This window comes from Vicugna pacos, chromosome 32 (assembly GCF_048564905.1).
Source record: "Vicugna pacos chromosome 32, VicPac4, whole genome shotgun sequence".
NCBI classification, from domain to species: Eukaryota; Metazoa; Chordata; class Mammalia; order Artiodactyla; family Camelidae; genus Vicugna; species Vicugna pacos.
In genome coordinates, this window is record NC_133018.1 from 20,303,171 (window position 1) to 20,316,092 (window position 12,922).

Below are 12,922 nucleotides of genomic sequence, written 5' to 3' on the forward strand. Positions count from 1 at the left end.
CCTAACCCCACTGACCCACTTAATACATGTATTGTGGTTGACAGTCAACAGCCTAATTCTTGTTATAACAGATAGATCGCCATTCCTATTGCTGACAAATTACCATTCCCAGGTTTGGCTTAGTACAGATAGGACACGTCTTTTTCTTCTTCAAACACAAAGGTCCAATTCACCTAATCTTTTCAGTCCACTGTAATTCTGCTTCTTCTTGGCTGTGTTTTATCTGCCAACATATATTTAAAAACAAGGCAGACATACTGAAAAAAAGTCCAATGCAACTTACTGTAGGTGGCTATGACTGGACTTTTTGCTGTGAAATTTGAGTCATGTTTGAGTAATGAAATAAACAGAAACTGAAATGCAGAGCAAGCACAAGAATCAGCCCTTTTAATCAGTATCTTTAAAAAATAATTTCAGCTAAGAAAAAAAATCTATTCACCTTCACAACCTGCTGACTCTCAAAAGAATGACTGACATCATTCTATTTTAAGAGCTTAAAAAAAAAGACTCCTCTGCTTGCCTTCATAGAAAAAGGTAATTTTCCTCTCAATTAAATGTTTATTATAGAAAATAAAAGCCAAAAGAAGAAATACAAAGCACATATAATTAAGAAGAGTCTTTTTAAAATAAATCATTGAATGTCAGAGTGCTTTATTACCTGTACAGCCCCACACCAATGCAAAGTAGGATTAGAATCACCTCTGATACCCGGCTGGCCTCTGCCCCAGTAAACATCTCCCAAGGATCGAAGTAGGTGTCTGAGATGTCGTTATGCCTACAAACTGCCAAAGCCACGGTAAGAAATAAAAAAGAACCACAATGTCCTCCAATCCAGTTGCCACTAGAGCCCCATGGTGCCCTCAGAAGGCCTCTCCCACTCCCGCTGTGGTACCTCCTGGTAGCCACCCCTGCCCAGTGGGCACCAGCTCATCACGAAACTCCACACGGAAAGAGCAGCCCCTTCTTTTCCACGGGAGGGTCTACTCATAAGCAGTCAAAGTGAAATCTGTCTACCTGTAAGCACTGCTTGTCCTCTTTGGAGCTCGAAAAATACTCTAAATACATAAAACCCCTTTGCAGCATGACAGATCTTGAATGTTTGAAGACAATTAGGACACATTCACTTTCCTGCCCAACCTTCCTGCAGACTTAAACATCAAAGCTGGAGATGTGAAAATTGGTGTCATTACGCTAGCACCTACCCAACTGGTCCGGAATGTCAATCTGACTCAGACAGTTATTGCATCCATGGCATGTGAAGCATATAAAGGCGCCCAGTCTCTGCCCTCTACGGATACCCAATTCAGTAGATATAATTAGCCTTAGTTAATAAACAGAGTGTGCCCACTATGTCTTAAGAACTTTTTATGGTTGACCTTGTTCGAGCTAAAAGAAGGCAGATGTCTTTCCTTACAGAAATATAAGGAAATGTATATAAACTAAAAATAAGTATTCCTTAAGAATCTCAACGCTGTTATTAACATCAGTATTGCTGCAAATGCACTCTGCCAATTAAGTAATGACGTTAAAATGATTTTATCCAACGAACGACAGATGAAAGAGTTAAGGACCCACATGAATGATTCCCTGTCATAAGTGAAAGGATTAATATTTTTATGATTCTTTTTTTAAAATATATTTATTTATTTTTATTTTATTTACTTTTTTCAAGGGGGAAGGTAATTAGGTTTATTTATTCTTCTAATGGAGGTACTAGGAATCGAACCCAGGACCTCAAGCATGCTAAGCATGCGCTCTCCCAGTTGAGCTATGCCCTCCCCCCGATTCTTTTTTTTAAAAAAAGAACTAACAATAAAAATATCTAATTTCCAAGGAACCAGTTTGTTAGACTGATATATTTACACGTGCTACACAGTAAAAATCTGATACTCACAAATTATTGTCAGTATTTAAGATTTTAAATATAGCTAAACTAAATTTACTGAGTAATTATAACATGATGCAGAGGAATAATAAAAACTATTTTAAGGTTTTCCAGTAGTGTATATGTATATATAAAGACATACATATATACATATATTATGAGCCTTAAAACCTTCTTCCAAAAATATTTCACATATGATGAATATTTAGCCAAAAAAATACATACATTCAAAAACATCTTTGGAGGTAAAAGTCACTTTAAATGTTAGCATTTTCCCCTTACAATTCAATGGCAAGAAAATGCAGGGGAATTCTTGGCTGTACAAAACAAATAAAAGAATCATTTAATAAAACAATAACAATGCTCTTTTAGTAATTTTCTAACTTAAAAGTCTTAAAATGGCAATTCTAGCATTAACACTCTTACAGGTAGGTTTCTGGAAATGCGTAATGTATTAAAGTATTCTGCCTGGCAGCTTGTAACAAGACCGATGACTACAACCTAAATTACTAGACCACGATCATACTTCCTCCTAGGCCACCTCATTTTCATTATTGGAATAGATCATACTACTTAACATCAAAGCTTGAAATTAAAATACAGGTCAGCATGAAAACGCAAGTTAGCTCAACTAGAGTAACTCGCCGTTAGCAGACGGCGGCTCTGTAGCCGAGCCTAGAGCTCTGCTGCATATTTGCATTAGGCTCAGCTTCCTGAATCGTTATTTAGGGCAAACTAAAGCCCACGTCAAAGCTTCGGAGAAGGGCTGTAAAGGTAGAATACTTACGTAAAAGGTTATCAGGACAGAAGACAATGCAACTTATCTGGGAGGGTCTCTAATATCCACGGGGTGGTAAAACGTATTTAAAAAGGCGATGTGGATTCAGACGGCCTCCTCCCTACAGCATCCCAGACAAAGCAGGGCCAGGCCCTCGGGCGCTCCTTGTGCACCTGCAATGCGGATCTCTCACCCTACAATCCCACCCCGGGGCTGGCCAGAGGGGCCCCTGGGCTGGCCTCTCCTCCCACTTCGGATTGGCTTGGGTGCGCGGTGCGGACGGACCGCAGCCTGGCATCCCCCTCCCCATAACGGGCTGGAAGACCCCGAGGCAGCCGGCGCGGGGGTCGCTGCGCCTCACTTTTGCCCTCCTTTCCATCTCTTCGTACCCCCCCCCAGCTGTCTCCGCAAGCGGACACCTTTCCTCATCCCTGAACCATGGGGGTGGGATGGGAGGACCCCCTCCCCTTGCAGTGAGGGCTTTAAAAATTATCTAAATGAGTTCCTGCCCCGACGAGCGCCCCCGCCCCTCGCCGGCGCCCGCAGAGCCTCCCCGCAGGTACCGCCAGGTGAGCGGGGCTGGACTCGGTCACACCTCGGGCCCCGCCTCACCTACGGGCGCGGCCGTCGTGGTCCTTCAAGCTGCTCCCCCCCTCGGCGCGGTCCTCCGGACGGGCGGCAGCCGGGGCCCGCGGCCCATGGGCGGGGCGGCGGGCGGGGCTGGCTCCCGGCTCCGGCCCTGCCCCGGCCGGGCCGCCAAGGGAGGTCAGTGGGCACCGCCCGCCGAGCGCATCTCGCCGGCTCCCACCCGAGCGCTCGCCGCGGTGCACGCTGGGAGCGGGGGCCGGGGCGGCGAGGCCTGGCGGCGCTGACCAGACGGGCGGCCGAGGCGCCGGCGCGGCGGCGGGTCTGTATCTGCGGGGAGGGGCGGCAGGGGCCGATCGATACTCACGTCGCGGGGAGGGGGCGACGCCCCCCTCCCGCAGCTGTGCGGGTCTAGGGGACGCACCGGGGGAAGGGAGGGTCTGGCCGGTGGGACGCAGGCGCACAGCTCAGGTGCGGCCGCACTGCGGTTGCCTAGGGTAACGCGGGCCCGGGCGGGGCGGGGGAAGGAGGAGCGAGGCGGGCGAGCGGGAGCGCGCGCGCGCTGGGCGGTGGGGGTAGGGGGGTACCCGGCACCAGCCTGGGATTGGGGGTAGGGCACGCGCGGCGGCCGACGGGGGCGGGAGCAGAGGCGGGGGGAAGGGGCGAGGGCCGGGCGGCGCGCATGCGTGCGGCCCCCGCTCCCCCGGGGGTTCGCCGGCCTCGTGCGTGCGCACGCGCGCTGTCCCCCGGAGGCGTCTGGGTGTGCGGAGCGCGCGCGCGCGGCTCGGAGACGCACCTGTGAGGTGTCCCTTGAGGACAGGGAGGGTGGGTGCGCGGAGTCCGCGGCCTGGGGCGCTTCAACCCCTCACTTGGAGTGAGTTCTCGGGCGGCCAGGCTGCAGTCTCTTTATTGCAATTCTGGATCAAAGAGGGGGCGGTGGGGGGGGGCGCCGGGGAGCGGGCTCGGGGTCGGAAGGAGGATGAGTGGATTAAAGAAAAGAAGAACAACCCATCACTTCGGATGGGCCTCGGGCCGGGGCCGGCCCGTGGGCTTTGGTGGGAAAGGTCAGAGCGGCCCCGCGCAGCCGGGCGGCCTGGCGGCCCCGGGCCGACCCCGGGAAGGACAGCCCGGCCTCGGGCCTCGGCGAGCCGGCGTGGGCCCGCGGTGCCGGGGAGCGGGGAGCGGGGAGCGGGGAGCGGGGGTCACAGATGGCGGCCGGGTGCGCGGCGACGGATGGGCAGCGGTAGGGGCGAGGCCGGGCGGAGGCCCCGCGGGAGCCGGACTCCCGAGCCGGGCTCCATTGTTGTTGGAGCCGAGGGAAGGGGGAGCAAAACAGCTTTAGCAACCCGTGAAGCCGCGCCTTGGAGCCTTTCCAGGCGGGTCCCCGGAGAGGCGGTAATGGCCGCGCCGTGGGATCAGGGAGCCGGGTTGTGCGGCGGAGAAGCCTCCCTGCATGGTGTGATGTTGTGTGTTTTTTTTAGAGCGCCTCGCGTCCCAGAAGAGCCAGACGAGCATCCCACTCAGGTGATGAGGAACCCTTCGCGCACCCAGCGCACAGCGCTGCTGCCGCTGGACGCCTCCATTGTTTGACCACAACAAGGGCCGGATTCTCACCCAGGTAAACTGGATGGCCGCGCAGTCCAGCTCCCTCTCACCTCCCACATCCAAAGGAATCCTCCTCTCCTCTTTCAGGACTTTACTCTAGTTTTCTTCCTGGGCCCTGCTTCTGATTAACTCAGTATATCCACCTCCCAGACATTTCCCCATCTGGCTTAATCTTCTCTCGCATCTCTCTGCCAAGTCACCTCTCATTTTCCTCAAAACTCAGCTCCTTTGTGAAACCTTCCTTGCCGAGCTCTAACAACTCATTCTCTCTAGGGCCAGCCTGTTCTGCTCTCTTCTGGTTGATAGTTTATTGGTTGTCTTATTCCCACAAAGGAGACTAGATATTTTTAAAAATTCTAAGCTACTGCTTTTTGAAAGGAACGTTTTGTGATAGTTTATTGTTTTAATAGGATCGAACTGTTTTTTGTTTATGTATTTTGTCTTTTTTTTTTTTTAAAGAGGGGGCCCTTCCTTCCTTTATAGATAACACAGCTTTTTTGAACGGAAAAATGACTTTCGTGTTGAACTCACAGGTTCATTTCAATTTTAAAAATTAGTTTTCAGTTAGCAAAGGAAAATATTTTCTTTGTGAAAATTAAAACATCACAGAGACGGCTAAAGTCTTTGACTACCACCCTCTGTCTCCAGAGATAACAGCTATTGTATGTCTGGCGTATATCCTTCTAGATCTTTAAAAATGTTTTTACATGAGTGTGTACTCATATTATCTTTGTTTCAATGAGTGCTTGTGTACTCTTTCAATCTTAGCGCATCGTGCGTTCACTCACTTTGCAGAACTGCTGCATCATGTTCCGTAGTTTGAATATTACGAGAGTTTATTTAGCTGTTTCCTGGTTGGGTGGCAGTTTAAGTTTTAACTTTACATTTAAAACAGCTTTTTGGGGTTTTTGTCCTCTGGTGAAATGAAATTTTAGTGAAGGGAGCTCAAATCTACGCTAATTATAGAGACTAAGCGTTTATGATGGAAGGTCTCTTTGGTTAAGAAATTTATGTGTGGGAGCCTCCACCCCTCCCCTCTTGTAATTATGACTCTACCACTTTAAAGTCCTGTGACCTTGGGGAGGACACTTAATCACTCTAAGCCTTAGTTTTCTTTTCTATAAATGATGGTAATAACGTGCTGTATCTACTCCACCAAGTTCAGTGATATGATGTATGTTAAAGTGCTTTGTAGAGTGTGAAGCGGCATGTAAATGTTGAATTTATTAGCCTTTGTGATCCAAAAGGCTTTTTCAAATTATTTGCAACATAATTTATATTTTCTTTTTTGACCAGATGTGCATAGTACAGAATACTACAGACAGCCCACTTTGAGTCCTGTTCAGTTTTCTGATTTTGCTTTATTTTAATCAAGTACTGTTAATACATTAGACTTCTTAAAGAGTATTTTACCAGGCACACTTTTCATAGTGTTTTTCCTGCCTTAAAAAATAAAGCATATAAATTGGTCAGCTGTGAGTAAAGGATCAGCAAATGGAGCACTACATACAATAAAACTCATAATATTTAAACAAAACTTACTTCCTAGTGAAGTACGTTTGTATGTGTGTTTTTCTGTAGCAGTAGCAGATTCAGGTTAGCTTTTATGTTCTTTGGGTAAAATGGATTCTTACTGAATTTGCAGGCAGTATCAGTTTTAGCAGTTTAAGTATTGACTGAATAATGTGATGGGTATCATTTTAAGATGTAAGGTACAATTGGGGGCTTTGTAGATATTTTTCTTTCCTTCAGATATATATGAATGCTTGTAGTGTGGCCAGCAAAATCAACTTGCCTCTGTTTTCTTGGAGTTTATCTGTGGGGGCAGAGGGGATAAGTAATTAAACACAATCTCACAGCTGCATGTGTAATCACAAATGGGTGTCTGCTATGAAAGTTAAGTAGCATTGGCTGTGAGAGAGTATAAAAAGGAGACCAAATTTTAGACTACATAGAGAGGGCCCAGGAAAGACCTTTTTGCAAAAATTAGATTTGAGCTGAGATCTGAAGGATGAGTAGGCGTCAGTGTAGAGTGAAGTGGGGGATAATTTTCCAGGCAGGGGAACGGCATGTGGGAAGGCCCAGAAGGGGGAAAAACTTTGCCCATTCCAGGAACTGAAAGAATGACTTGTGGACAGATTATGGTGGGTGAGGGGGAAGTGTGGCTAGGCAGGGGGCCAGATCGTGTAGGGTCTTGTAGGGCAGGTTAAGGATGTTTTATTTTATTGTGAGTGAAACAAGAAACCATTAGAAGCGTAGGGTTTTAAGCAGGGGAATGACATAATCAGATTTGCATTTTTGAACAGTCACTCCAGCTGCTACACGCAGAATGTGGGGGTGTGGTGGAAGTGGGGCGTCAAAGTTGGGGAGAGGACCAGGTGGACCATTCCAGAGGCCTGAGAAAGGTGTTCTTCCCCTTCGAGTTCACACTGACATTGAACTACCAACTAAACTAAGGTGCAAATATATTTGATTTTTAAAAATCATACCTTAGTTTTAAAAAATAGGCAAAAGAGCACTTTTTAATGCAAAAAGTACACATATGTTAAACCAATTATTCATACTGGGCTTAACAGAAGAGTATCAGAGTCAAATTAAAAATTGGTATATTCAGCATGTCTTTTGTAAGTTTTGTCGAAGCAGGAATACATGAAATAAGAGTGAGGCTTTCAAATGAAAAGAAAGGATATATTTTTAGATGCTTTTGACTAAAAAAATGAGACTAACAGAAAAACTATTAGACAAATTGAGGAAGTGACTGTGTACACAATGCATATATAAAATTCATGGCTCTCTGAATACTAAGAATAACCTAGCAGAAACTAAAATGGAAAAACAAACAAAAAAGCAGGCTCTGATCACAGTTCAACAAAAAACATGAAACAGATTTAAGCACAGCCTCATGGAGACAAGTTTGATCTGCCTGGAGGAGACCAGAAAATATCCTGAAAGATACGAAAGAATGTCCTAAGTGGAAGGACAGGCCATGTTCCTGGATGTGATGTTTAAACATAATAGATACTCCTCTTTTGGTGAGCTGGACAGAATAATGAGTAATGAGGTTGGGACAAACCCTGTCTGATTGTTTAAACATATTGTAGAGCCACATTGATTTAAACAGGCTTTGGAGTAACTGTACAAGTCACTGGCACCTGTTCAGCACCCCTAAAATAAACTGTATATGGGAAATACGTATGACAGACCATCATGAATGCCCCCGAAGTCAGAAAGAAGATATGGAAGTAAATATTAAACATCGGGACAAGGGAGTTGTGCATGCTGAGGAGAACAGATGCAGGCTTTGCAGTCAGACATTCTTGAACTGGAATATCTTTAGTGTGGAAAACAGTATCTGCTGTGCAGATGTCATGAGAAAAAGAGACACAGGTCCTGGCACCTATGGGGCACTCAAATCTGTTAGTTAAAATCATTGTATTAGACTACGTAAACATTTAAAAGCTTCTTTAAGAAGAAAGGGAAAACCCTGGGATCAAAAGCCAAACCACAAAGTAGGAAAATACTTGTGACAAACGTAAGTGAAGAGTTAGTATCTTTGACGTGGAAAGACCTCCCACAAATCAGTGAGGAGAACAATGGAAATGTCTATGCGTGGTTGCAGGATGTGGATAGACAGTTTACTGGGCAGAGATGTAGTTTGCTCAACATGTGGAAAGATGTGTCGCCTCATGAATAATTACTTCGTAGTTACTCCTGTAGAAAAGTATTCTCAATAGGGACAAAACCAGAAGACATTTAAAAATAAAACACAAATGTACAAAAGCTTTATGAAAAAAGTAAACACCTTTACCTGAAGAATTTAAAAGCCAACCTAAATAAATGGGCAGACATTACGTGTTTCTGGAAGCGAGGGCATCTTTGTAAAAATTGTAATACTCTGCAAATTAAACTAATTTCTGCATAACTCCAGTTGAAATCCCAGTGAGACTTATTTTTGGACACGTGATAAATTGCCTTAAAAATTCATCTAGGGGACTAAACATGCTACACTGGCCAAGAGATTTTTCAAATGGAAAAATAGTGACGGAGGATTTGCTATGCCAGATATCAAAACATGCTGTAACAGTGCAGTAATATAAGTGGCGAACACAGGAATAGACAAATTGGTACATGGAGCGAAGTAGTGTCCAGTAACAGACCCACTTATATATGGGAACTCATTGTATAATTAAGTTGGCATTTTGAAACAGTTGAAATGATTGTTTGATACACTAGGGATAAATGACTCTTTATTTGAAAAGAAAGATTCTACTTCCCCATGTTCAAAATGACCTTTATTTGGATTAAAGAACTAACTCAAATATAAAAATGCCTGTAAAAGTATTAGAAGAAATAGAATTTGTTATGTTGGAGGATAGATTACATTGGAAAACAAGTTTTTTGGTATACTATTTAGGTAAGACCAAGGCCCAAAATCACGAAGAAAAGATAGACAGGTTTCAACTGTTATCCAAGTTGATACTATTTCTGTGTGACAAAAAACAAGCATTACAAGGTAACAGACTGGAGAAAAAGTTTCTGTAACATGTATAAACAGATAAAGGATACTAGGATTGACACAATTAAATGAATGGAGGACATGAATAGTTCTCAGAAAGAGAAATGAACGTGCCAAAGCGATGACATAGTTCAACCTCACTTGTGATTAGGGAAATGGAAATTAAAACAGTGAGGTGGTTTTTGTTTTTGTTTTTTTTGTATTTTGTTTTTTGTTTTTTTTTTGGTGGGGATGGCTAGTAGGCCAAAGTTAAAAAGCTATCCATGGATATAGAGAAAAAGGTACCTCATCCATTGTTGGGAACATAGAATTGGTACGACCTGTTCAGATGGCGATTTGGTTGAACCTATCAAAATTTTAAAAACACTCAATGTGCTTTGATCTAGCAGGTATGCTTCAGGGAATCACTGATACGCTAATGAGAGGGTAGAAGTTAGTATGAATAAAGTCTGCTGCAGCATCATTTATAATGAGGAGAAGCTGAATAACTTTTGATACGTCTACACTATGGAATGCTATGAAGCTTTTAAAAAAGATTTGTATGTATTGACATGGCCTGGATAGATGTCTATAAAATATTATTGAGCAAGTTTAATTCCATTTTTTTGTAAGATACAAAACAAAATAATTATATATGTGGTTGTCTCTGTGTGTTCTGAATAAAAACAGAGAAAACATTTAATTGTGACTTCTGAGGAGAAAAGAATGGGGGAGACTGAATTTTTATTTCTGGGACTGATTTTATATTTATTTCACATGTTTTTGACTGTTTCACTGTGTTTTTTTAACAATGAACATTTACTTTTGTAATGAAGATGTTACTGTTTCTCACTTAATGAAGGTCTAAATTTAGACTAAAAAATTTTAATATCTGTTATTTACAAGGATGTAGCAAAAATGTCACACTCTTATGTTATACTGGCCCATATGTATCAGGAGCCTTAAAAGTATTATGTTCCTTGATATGGCAACCACCTAGCAGCCATCATAGGAGTAAGTATTTTTAAATACCTACAACAGATGTGTATTGTAAAATTATTTTTAAGGGTGCATTTACAGAATGGTTAGGTTAAGTTATGGTCCATCCACTGGATAATATATTATTGGCCATTAAAATGTTTATGAAGAAAATGTGTTAAAATGCTTATGACAATATTAAGGGGAGGAAAATCAGGATACAAAATTGCATGCATTATATGATTAAAACTCTTAAACAAAAATCCCAACAATCCTCCACAAAAACGTATAATGGACAAATGTCTAGAAGAAATTAGGTAAAAATCTTAAAAACTGTGGACTTCGGGTAGAAGGATGTTGGATGATTAAAAAATTTTTGCTCTTCTTACTTTCCAGGATTATATGTTACTACATCTATAATTTATGTTCTTTCCTTTATAATGATACATTAATTTTTAAAAAGTTTATCTAGGACATGTATTAGCTGCATGGTTGGTAGATACTTTTAAAAACAGATTTGCCTTTTCATTTTAAAGTATCCTCTAAAATGTACTCTAAAAGCTAGTATCTAAACATTTTTTGAGTGATGCATTTGGATTAAGTTTCAGTGAATTTTGTTGCTTCCAGTATTTGAAGGAAAATTACTTCTTAGCAATATACAAAACAATAATAGTTCTCATTTCTCATTTATAACTGTAGAATGAGTGCAGAAACTTAAACATGGGCCATGGGATTTCCTAGTTTGACTTTTGTTAACTCTCTGTGTTTCCAACACACGGATCCAGTCATAGAGCAAGTTGCGTTTGCTTGAGTCAGAATGAGTAGGGCTTGGCCAGCTGGGCCAAGGGCAGAAGCACGAGAGTGTGGTTACTATGCAGGGCCTGCCAGCGAGGGGGCAGAGTGGAGCTCAGGGTGCCTCGGGGCATGCAGTGTAGGTGAGGCTGAAGGAGTTCTCATGAAGGCATGTGGATTTGTTCCCTTGCCAAGTGTTACACTGGACCTGTGGTGGCGTGCAGTTTAGCAAAGGACAAAGCCAAGTAAGTGTGACGGTGGAGAAAATGTTGCGGACTTGTGAGGGCTCTGGGAGGTAAGAAGACATCATACATAGACGAAATTTGAGGGTAGGGGTGCAAGTCAGGGAAGGCTTTCTGCAGAAAGTGATGTCTAAGGTGAGACCCGAAGGTAAACGGAGGGCCAGGAGGTGAAAGGAGCACGGGCAGGGGTAGTGGGGGTGGCTGAGGCCTAGGAAGTTTGGTTTGGCTGGAGCTAGAATCAAGAGTAGGCGGTGGTGAGAGATGAACCGGGAGAGGGAAACTGTAGCTAACACGGATGAGAGTTTGAAAGCCATATGAATAAATTGGAAATTACACTGAGAGTTAATGGAACCCACTGAAAACTTTTAAGCAGGGTAATAACCCATTTTGCATTTTAGATTGCATTACAGTGGATAGTGGATTAGAGGAAGGCAAGACTGGAGGCTTTGTAGTGTTTGGGGAGAAGATGGTGGTGGCCTGAGTGACAGCTGGTGTAGGTGGTGTGGGTGGGTAAGTTCAGGAGACATTTAGGAGATAGAGAGGACAGGCCTTTGTGAGAGGGAGGAGGGTGAATGACAACCCCGCTTCTGGCTTAGGCAGCTGAGGGACTAACTTTGTGAGTCGAGTTGGCTTTGGGGAGGAGGTGACGGATTGAGTTTGGGACATGCTGAATGGGCAGGGCTTGTAGGACATGTACGTTCTTCCTGCGAGAATTTGCAGAGTGATTTTATGCTGCAGATATATGCTTTGCTATATGATTGACTGGGTGCTGTGCATAAATCCATTATTAAAATCAGAGTTTCTGTGTGTAAATTTTTCTTAGAATATAATTACATGTCTGTGACTTAAGTGTGGGGGCATTTCTGTCTAGCTTAGACTGGACTGTTGACATCTTTCATAAGGAGTTATTTAAGACTGCGTGACCATGACTTTGGGTAATGCTGTGGTTGTCTTTTGGGCTAGTCCCTGCCTCTCTGAGCAGGTGGAGGTCCTACAGTCAGCCATCCTGTTGTCCCTACTGCTGACTTGGAGGGATTTCTGTTGTTTCCAAACTGGTCCATTCCATACAGAGGCAGGCCAGGATGCAGGCAGAGTGGCATCCTGGGTCCGCATGCACCTGCAGGTGCCTGCTTGGCCGCTAGCAGTCGCCCCCATCCATCCAGCTGCTGCAAAAAGATATGACAGACCGAGGAGCTAAAACGACAGACACTTGTTCCTCACAGTTCTGGGGGCTGGAAGTCTGAGGTCACGGTGCCGGCAGGGTCAGTGTCTGGTGAGGGCCTGCTTCCTGGCCCACAGATGCCCTCTTCCTGTTGTGTTCTCACATGCCAGAGGGGGAGGGAGCCCCCGGGGCCTCTTCTGTAAGGACACTAATCCGCTGGTAAGGGCTCCACCCTCATGACCTAATCACCTCCTAAGAGCCCGACTTCCTCACACCATCACACTGGGGTTTAGGTTTCAATATGTGAATTTGGAGGGGACACAGACATTCAGTCTGTAGCAGAAGCATGCACGGAGTTTACGAATCATCTGCAGCTGGTGTGGAAGCCGTGGCCACGGAT

The 12,922-nt window shown here is 44.3% G+C and overlaps 2 protein-coding genes across 10 annotated transcripts in view; one reads left to right on the forward strand and one right to left on the reverse strand.

The window, feature by feature from the left end:
* The window catches only part of CCDC92 (coiled-coil domain containing 92), a 29,615-nt gene extending 25,862 nt beyond the window's left edge, over positions 1 to 3,753 (reverse strand). For 2 of the 4 annotated variants that reach the window (XM_072953391.1, XM_072953394.1), the window contains exon 1: positions 3,276 to 3,577. The gene's annotated coding sequence lies outside the window, so the exon portion shown is untranslated. Of the gene's footprint in view, positions 1 to 2,672; positions 2,837 to 3,275; positions 3,578 to 3,615 lie in introns of those variants that run through there. The other 2 variants (XM_072953393.1, XM_072953392.1) reach the window with 2 other exon arrangements.
* The window catches only part of ZNF664 (zinc finger protein 664), a 39,042-nt gene continuing 29,550 nt past the window's right edge, over positions 3,431 to 12,922 (forward strand). Inside the window, exons 1-2 of one of the 6 annotated variants that reach the window (XM_072953398.1) lie at positions 3,431 to 3,570; positions 4,730 to 4,866. The gene's annotated coding sequence lies outside the window, so the exon portion shown is untranslated. Of the gene's footprint in view, positions 3,571 to 3,951; positions 4,123 to 4,186; positions 4,313 to 4,487; positions 4,644 to 4,729; positions 4,867 to 11,229; positions 11,364 to 12,922 lie in introns of those variants that run through there. The other 5 variants (XM_072953400.1, XM_072953397.1, XM_072953399.1 and 2 more) reach the window with 5 other exon arrangements.